We start from the raw sequence: 10000 nt of genomic DNA, 5'->3' as shown, positions 1-10000 counted from the left end.
AGTGTTTCACGAAAATAAGTTCTGACTCAAGTTGTGTTTTGGACCCATTTTGGGTTCTACATGGTCAGTTTAATACTCACAAATATTAAGTTTACATATATACAAAACGAACCAGTAAACGTAAATTTACAAGAAAACAAATATCATGACAGCAAAATAAATTACAACATAGTCAGTGAATAAATTAAATCAAAAGGAAAAACAACTTGTCCTAAATGCCTGAAAAACACAGCCATCTGAGGCCCACTAAACAAATCAATGGTGTGATAAATACAAAAATAATACAAAATGACCTTATAAAATATTTTTATTACTAACAAGCGTGCAAAAATCAATCTGTCGAATCGTTTAACAATTTCATATACTAAAGTGAGAGCTTTGTCATAATAATTACATCAATGCTCAACAAAAGAAACAGCTGTAACAAAACATCAGGGCTAACATACTCAGTTACACATATCAGAGTATAACCAAACTATGATAAAAACAACCCATTTTAACTGCCTAAACACACAATGATTCAGATCACGGATATAGTCACCCTCCATGACGAGGTCGCACTCCAAGACAAGGTCACACAGACGATCATGGTTCAGTTGTTGAAACAGCCACACGCTATGAACACAGACGAACTTGGAAGAAATCCCACTCCATGATGAGGTCACACCAACAGACGAACTTGGTTATGTCGTCAAGACAGCCACACACTGCCGCCAGGGACGAAACCGCACAAACAGACGAGGAGGAGATTCACCTGTCGACGCCAACAGGTAAGCCATACCTGCCGCCTCTCCACTGCTGAATCTCAGTAGAACGTCCACAACTGACTCAAGCTGCTCCTATACTGATTCCTCAGTTGCTGGATTACTGACCCCAGCTACTGACTCCTTCTACTGACTGAGATCGACTGAAGCTGTTAGGCCGATATGGGACAGACGTCAACTCTCCTTTAAAGAAAAACAAAACTGGTTAATCGGCAGAAGAGATTAGTTCAATATCCTTTTCCCGGAAATCTGGGGAATAAATTATAAGGAATTTTATTGTCTGTTTTCCATTCAACGGGAAATTTGCTGCGGGGCACTAAAGCATTTTATTTAATGCTATCATCCACAGCATTTCTTCAGGTTTTATTGCACTTATTATTATAATTTCAAAAAAATTCACATATAGATCAGCTAAAACAGGTCTTAAAGGGCTACCTATACTACAACCAAATTTTTGTTTATAGAATGGCTCCCCGAATGAGAAGGCGTTATTAGATACACATAATTCAACTACCTTTATTTTATCTAGGGCCAGTGGGCTAATTCATCTATGTGTTTGTTTACTAAGGAGTTGGTTGATTTTGTCAAGGTAAAAGTCTTTGTCGGATCCACTTATTGCAACATCTAACTTTTGCAGTGAGTGGATGACTATCATAAATCTACTGGTGATAGGGTATTTCTTATTGGGCTCCACTAATTCATTTAGTAAAATGCCTTTTAAACATATCTCTCCATGGCTACAATTTTTATAAGATACAAATTCATTAAAAGCAGCTATAAAATCTAGATATTTTGTCCAGTCTGGCACTGGAGCAAACAAAAATACAAGAGTTAAGACTAAATGTTGGATTCCGGTTGCCCAAGAATATTCTTAAACAAGACCAGAGAGATCCCAAACAATAAGGTAAAAATCCTACACCCGGACAGGATTACGACATTGACACAGACAGTTGGAAACTCTAACCCTTTTCGCTTTTACCTACCCAAGTACCTTAGCCAAATCCCAAAGACACAAGAATAAACAAAATCACTTGCCTTGACTGTGACCAATCCTACATCGGTTTAACCACATAAATAACCATAATCGCAGAATAAACTGGAATTTAGCATATATGATTTATAACAGCAATTGTCAGTTCAAAAGTCTGATTGTAGAATCAGCTTTGATTAAACAAAGAGACACAACGAATCTTATAAAAGGTGCATGGGACTCAGATAATATAGATACAATCTTCCACCAACCAGTGATTAAAAAGATTAAAGGGAAATTGTCAACTGGAGTGACTTAACGGTTGACCTGTGGACCTCTTGGTATAAATATTGCTTTTTCTATAACTCTTCTCATTCATCACCTGCCTGGAGAGAGACAGTTTGGTCTCTGAAATACAGTATTTACTGTCTACGTTTTGCCGTTTTTATGGCCTTCTTTAGTAGATGGAATTCTGTTATAGTAAATATTGCTAAATACTTTCCAACCAATCCTCCGCCCAAAGCTTCATTAAAAGCAAATAACACGTTTTCCAGTTATTACCGACTGACAAAAGGTGGCCTTGAATCTTGGCCCCGTCCTAAATTCTTTAATTGCTCTCTCTCTCTCTCTCTCTCTCTCTCTCTCTCTCTCTCTCTCTCTTCTACGTCTTAGCATTCAGTTTTTATCTTCTGATCGTGTTAATGTAAATACATGGAATTTTAAAGTTTATCTACAATTCCTTAAAGTAAAAGCTTTCAGCTCATGTAACAAATCCCCTTTCTTCATTTTTATTTTACGGTTTCCTGCTCTTATAGCAGTCAGATCCCAGAATTTCATATGGTAAGTAAGTTATTGTTTTGTTTAGACCCAGAAATTAGCATCATCCCAGAGCAGTGGAAATGACAATACACGAAAGGTCGTATAATTGACAGATAGGGATTATAAAGAGATTAATACCTAGAATCCGACACACCTGGAAGATGTTTGGGAAGGTAACTCATCTTCCAGGTTTGTCAGATTCTAGGTACTAATCTCTTTATAATCCCTATCTGTCAGTTATACGACCTTTCGTGTATCGTCATTTCCTCATGCATGTCAGTTCATCTGCTAAGTAAAGGACGTTTGAATGTCAAAAGATCTCGCGGTACTCCGTTGCTTATTTTCCCTCATGGCATATATCTTTATTTATGGATTTATCACGTTCCTAACTTTCGTGATTCAGTTAATACATACATACATATATATATATTATATATATATATATATATATATATATATATATATATATATATATATATCATATATTATATAATATATAATTATAATATATTTATATATATATTATTTATATATATATAATATAAATAAATTATATATTATATAATATATATTAATATATATATAATATTATATATATATATATACTATATATATAATATACATATATATATATATGATATATATATATTTATATATATATATATATATATATATATATATATATATATATATATATATATATATATTATATATATATATATATATATATATATAGTATATATACAATATATTATATATATATATATATATATATATAATATATATAATTATATATATATATATATATAGATATATATATAATATATATATATAATGAATTTCACAAAAAGTCAACTAATCTTCTCATTATCTCATACATTATATTTAATCTTACTGTTGTTACTGATCGACATTACATTATTGCTTTTGCTATTCTGTTATACTGTTATATATCGAATACGATTTATTGACATGTCCTTCACTAATACCTATGAGTTTACGCAGAACACAGACGCACAAACACAGACACACATAGACCCATCCCCCCCACACACACACTCATATATATACATGTGTGTGTGTGTGTGTGTGTGTGCACGCGCGTGTGTGTAAGTACATTGTTATTAGGGAGGTGTATGTCAATAAGTTCGTATTCGCTGTATGACAGTATAAATGGATAGCAACAACAATAATAGATCAGCAACAACAGTAAGATTATATGTACATAATGTATGAGATAATGAGAAGATTAGCTACCCTTTTGTGTAATTCATAATGAGATACTCACACCGAATCAGCTAATACATTTGCACAAGTTTCTGCAAAAGTATAATTATAGTTCTGTATAGCGTAGAGACATTACTGAGGCTGCTGGAAAAGCGAAAGTTCTAGGAATGGTAAAAGCTCAAAGTAAATATCAGGGAAACTCATTTATAAAGCTAAGTTGATGCTTCACGTAATAAAAGTTGGAAAAGATGGTGATAGAATGAATTCCATGGTTAATGTATGAGCTGGAACGCGACTAAATGAACATTATTTCGAAGAATACAAAATGGTTAAAACTGGAATGGTTATGGAACCAAGATTTAGAATGCAGGCAAGTACTGTGGGGCCTTATTTTCTGTCTACGTAAGAAACGTTCTGAATTATATAAATTGTATACTCGGACTAAGGATTATTGTAACAAGTATACTAAATGAGCCTAACTTCTTTCGGTGAAGTCGAGTTTTCTGTACAACGTATAATCATGGCCACCGAAAATGAGCTATCTCTTGTTGGTCTTAGTATAATGCTGTATGAACAGCGCCCTATGGTGGGTATTTCCTATATCATTGCCAGACGCACGAATATGGCTAACTTTAACCTTGAGTGAAATAAATAGTACTGAGGCTACAGGGCTGCAATTTTGTATGTTTGATGATTGGAATGTGAATAATTGACATACCAATTTGAAGCCCTCTAGCCTCAGTAGTTCTGACGGAAAAAAGTGCAGACGGACAATAAAAAGCCGACACAATAGTTTTCTTTTCAGAAAACTAAAAATAAGATATCTAGAAATATAACGGTAGGAGGATTTTTGTTGTTCAAAATATGGATCATCAAGGCTCAGATAATCTCGTCCATGAAGAGAGATTGGGAGAGATTAGTTATCTTAACCTGAGGCTGGGTATAGTAATTGTTTGAGACTTCAGTGGCATTTTGTCAAGTAACCTAGAGACTGTGAAGGGGTGTTTGCTTACTTGTTACTCCTTGATTCAAAATTGAGAAATTCAGTATGCTAGTAACTCGATGTGTTTTTCTAATGAAAATTTTTATCGTTACTACCATCTAGATAACTGATGTTGATATCTTTGTTGACTTGATATCTTTCATTTTCTTTTCTGGTCGATGTTACTATAACATTTGCTCATACAGTTACTATAATTATTAGTGTTATGTCTATCTTAGTCAGCCTATTCGACTGGGTGGTTATTATAGTGAGGGGTTCCGAGTTGCATCCTGCCTTCTTAGAAGACCATCACTTTTCTCACTGTGTCCGCTGTTTCTCATAGCATCTAGTTTTTCAAGGTTCCTTTTCGAATCGTGCCCAGTGTTCTTATGATTATGGGTAAAATTTTCACTTAAATATCACATATCCCTGTAATTTCTATTTTCAGGTCTTGATATTTATCAATTTTTTCTTTCTTTCTCATCTACTCTGGGATTACACGGTATTGCGACATAAATTAGAGATACTACTTTCTTGATTTTGTCATTCAGCGTCAAGTATGATCCACTGACAATCATCACCCTATTCGTTTTGATACCATAGTCCCAGATGATGTTTGACTGATAGCTTTCTATCACTCCCTGAGGTTGATGTTCATACCACTTATTACTGCAAGCTAGCTAGTATTTCTTGCACAGGCTCTAGTGGAGGGCTTTTGATACTAAATCATGCCACTTTTTGTGCTGGTTCTGTGTAAGTGCCGGATATTTGCTTGCTATGTGGTTTATGGTCTTGTCTTTCATATTGCACTTCCTGCATATGGCTGTGATGTTCTTTCCATCTTTTGTTCTTTGGACATACCTGGTTCTTAGGGTCAGATGTTCTGCTGCTGTTAGCATCCCTTCTGTTTCCACAATGAGTTCCCCTCTCTGTAGCTATTGCCATGTTTCATTGCTGGCCAATTCTTTAGTTTGTCTCATATACTGTCCAAACATTGGTTGGTTGTGTCATTCTTCTGTTCTGTTTATTATTCTCCAGTTTCTTCCTTCTTCCCATGCACTCATTAGCCTATTGTCTTCACTGCTTTTCAGATATTGGCCTGGTGCTCTGATCTCGATGTTGCCGCACTCCTATATGATTAGTAGACCTATCCCTTCTTCCTTCTGTGTTATGTACAGTTTGTCTGTAATTGCTCTTGGTTTTAAGTGCTTTGTGTATTATCTTGTGTTTCATAGTTGTCTGGTGTATGCTGCGAGTTCAGCCATTGTCCATTCCACTACTCCAATGCTGTATCTGATTGCTGGTACTGCCCAAGTGTTTATGGCTTTCTTTGTGATAACAGCTTTGAGTTTTGACCTTAGTATCACCTTAAGTCTCTGCACATATTCTCTCCTGATCGTTTCATTCATCTCCTGGTGTTTTATGTCCACCCCTTCTAATATTCCCAGGTATTTGTATACTGTTTCATCCACGAGTTTGATGCTATTCCATTCGGGGAGCTTCAGCCCTTCAGTCCTTGTCACTTTGCATTTTTGTATGTTGACCAAGGTGCATTTTTCTATTCCAAACTCCATCCTGATGTCGCTAGATACAATCTTTACAGTATTGATTAGAGTATCCATTTCCTTGATGCTCTTACCATACAGCATGATGTCGTCTATGAACATCAGATGGTTAATTCTGTTGCCTCCTTTTTTGAGTAGTTACCCAGCATCTATCAACTTCAGTACTTTTGTCAAGGGAATCATGGCTACAACGAAGAATGTTATTATTATTATTATTATTATTATTAACCAAACAAAAACTTCTTTCAGTTTTCTTCTGAAGATTGAAAAAGAAACCCAGCACATATAGAAAGCCCACACATACAAACTCATATATTCATTTCTTCTCTTTTCATAGTCATGATATAAAAATAGGGGTTCTAACAGGTTTATTTCTTAGGGCAATGAGAACGTGTGACCCTTGCAAGATAGAGCAAGAAATAAATTACATCGATAAAAGCTTCGATGCATTAGCATACCCGGAATGGTTCAGAAAAAGGGCACTCAACAAAGCTAGAAAAATATTTTACAGAGCGAATGTAGAGAGTACATGGAATAAAGAAAACAAGAAAATAGTTGCCCTCCCTTTTATGCCTAAAATGAAACAAATCACTTCAAAAATGAAAGAAAGTCAATATAAAATTTGTATATACATTTGATAATACCTTAAAAAACAAAGTATGTAAAAATAAATTGGAAGGAGAAGACAGTAATACAGAGGATGTAGCGGGGGTATACATAATCAATTGCAATAATTGTGGAGACAGATATGTGGGGGAATCAGGTAGGGGAATAAGGACTAGAGTCCAAGAACATAGAAGGGCAGTACAGCTTAACTCTCAGGGGAGTGCTATAGCTAGACATTGTTGGGAAAATGACCATAGGATGGATTTCAAAAACAGTAGGCTTATATACAAAAGCAACAAAATTAGTCACAGGAGGGTAGTAGAAGGTGCGCTTATCAGAGAGATCAAAGTAATTGAAGGAAACAAAGGTTTTACCTCAGAAGATCCCATAAGCCGAGCTTTGATATTAAAAGAAGCTAAGATTGACCCTGCTGACCTGGAGATTAGGTTTCCTGCCCAACAGACTTTCGGTGACCACACCCTTACCACAAGGGTGAATCCCATTGACCATCAGCTCAGGATATCAGAGCGACAAGAGGGGATTGGCAACTCTCAAGAAAACCAGAACAGCCATCGCATAAATGACAGCACAACGAGAAGAAGTTCCAGAAGACTGCTGGGCCTTGACCCAGGCTAACATCCCAAACATCTCTTGAGAATGGGCCACAGAAGGGCCTGAAAGTACTCGAGTGTGGAGTAAAACTTAATGTAAATACTTAGAAGTAAACAAGTTACAAATTGAATTTGTGGGTTTCTTTTTCAATTATTATTATTATTATTATTATTATTATTATTATTATTATTATTATTATTATTATTATTATTATTATTATTATTATTATTATTATTATTATAGGTGTGTAATAAAATATTGCATTGATGAGAACACACACACACACACTGTACGTGTAGAGAAAAAATCTTAATAAACGTATAATACGTAACGATCAATAAGAATTCCCTCTAAAAAAGAGATTGTGAAACACCCGGTTCAAATCCAATATCTGAAAGGTAATCCCGAAATACGATATCCAAATTTGTTTCGGTGAAATTGGCATTTTCTTTTTAAATTCCAGGTGATCCGGAAGTAATAAGTATAATCTCCTTTGCCATTCATTTAAGCTTCCTGATATTTTTTTTCGGAAGGGGTAGATAGAGGAGGGGGATTTCCACAGGGTATTACAGCTATCCCATATTTTTTTGGAATGGGGGGCGGGGAGATGATAGGCGAAAGAATCCCAAATTCTTTAAATCCTCTTCAATGAGGTGATATACATACATTTCATTTATTTGCAATATTCATTTGCAGATTGAAGTATTGAGAATTTTTCGGACTGTGTTCGTACTGGAAATGTAATCGTATTAGAACAGGTCATCCCTTACTAATATTCATTTTCATTTACTTTGAAATAAAGTATCTTTTTATGAATCATACTTAGCTGTTATGTTCATTATAAAAATGAATGTTACTGACTTTCGAAAATAGGACTGGATTTGAAATGCAGAAGAAAGTAGAGAATTCCATAATCCAAGGCTGAATGATTACATTCGTTAACTCCACAGTTCACTAATAGTTCAATGATACTGAAATCGATCCATAGCAGCTGATGGTAGTATTGCATGGTAAATCCACGTAAAACAACATTTACAATATTCTGAATTTGACTTGGGCTACCAATGAAGAGAGCTAATACTTATATATATATATATATATATATATATATATATATATATATATATAATATATATATATATATATATATATATATATATATATTTACACACACACACACACACACACACACACACACACACACACACATATATATATATATTATATATATATATATATATATATATATATATATATAATGTTACAGATAATATGTGAAATGACCAATACACTTAGGAACATTTGAAACCTGAGGGTTAGTATCTGAACACGGTGAAACAGTGATTCATGTACATGTTTCACCGTGCTTAATACTAGTACGTAGGGATCAAATGTCCCTAGTGAATTTGATCCCCCAGTTGCTAGAACTAAACACGGCGAAATACATTTGACCCCCAAGGCACTAGTAACAAACACGGCGAAACAGTGTAGATAAATCACTGTGTCACCGTGTTTATTACTAACACTTTGCGATCAAACGTTCCTAAGCGAATTGGTTATTTCATATATGCCCTAGGAATTTGGTGAATTCCCTGAATTTCACATATTCCCTGTAACATATATAATGTTGTCCATGAATTCTCTTTACAATTTAAATAATGTATTGCAAAATCCATTGATGTGATATCGTAATCAGATATTTTCTTATGGGTGCTCAGCAGTTGTCATAGTTTTTAATCACATTACAATTGTGTATGCCAGGTACCCTTCTGACGAACCCTTATAGAATGACTATTCCTCAAGAAAACACACAATGTTTGTCATGGTTTAATTTTTTTCGTCTTTTATTATTATCGTTGTTTATTGAAACAAAATTGGATATCCAGACTCGGCGAAACTACAGAAGTAAGTGTTAAAGAGATCCACCGTCACGTTCGCCAATTTAAGAAATTTATGGAGGCTGGGACAGTGATGGATAAAGGGATGAGTGCACGACTAAGAACATCTGAGGAAAATATTGATCGTGTACGACAGGTCTTTCATTGTTCTTCTACAAAGTTTGTTCATAATGCTACCAGACACTTACAGCTACTATGTCCCACACAAGCACTTGCGGAAGGAGTTAGCAGTTATTATGCTAGAACAAATATCTGAGGATGAAACGTTCCTCATCCGAGTTTGTTTTAGTCATGATTGTACCGTTTATGTATGAAGGGATCTTTATCGCGATATCCCAAAGGTGAAGAATGTGCGGTGTGGGATGATGTGCAATCGAATTATTGGCAAAGTTTTCTTCAACTGGACATCATCTACTATAGATGTCTACCTCGACCTTTTGACTGAATATGTGGCATCCCAACTAGGGACCATCAAACCAACCATCATTCTACAGCAAGATGGTGCAACACCACATAGGGAACGGCATTTTCGTGGGTTCCTAAATCTAACATGTCCA

General features: G+C 34.9%; 1 protein-coding gene across 1 annotated transcript in view; it reads left to right on the top strand.

The window, feature by feature from the left end:
* The window catches only part of LOC135203308 (zwei Ig domain protein zig-8-like), a 586654-nt gene that overhangs the window by 357207 nt on the left and 219447 nt on the right, over positions 1-10000 (top strand). The window lies entirely within an intron of this gene.

This window comes from Macrobrachium nipponense, chromosome 36 (genome assembly GCF_015104395.2).
Source record: "Macrobrachium nipponense isolate FS-2020 chromosome 36, ASM1510439v2, whole genome shotgun sequence".
NCBI lineage: Eukaryota > Metazoa > Arthropoda > Malacostraca > Decapoda > Palaemonidae > Macrobrachium > Macrobrachium nipponense.
This window is presented reverse-complemented; position numbering and strand designations above follow the sequence as displayed.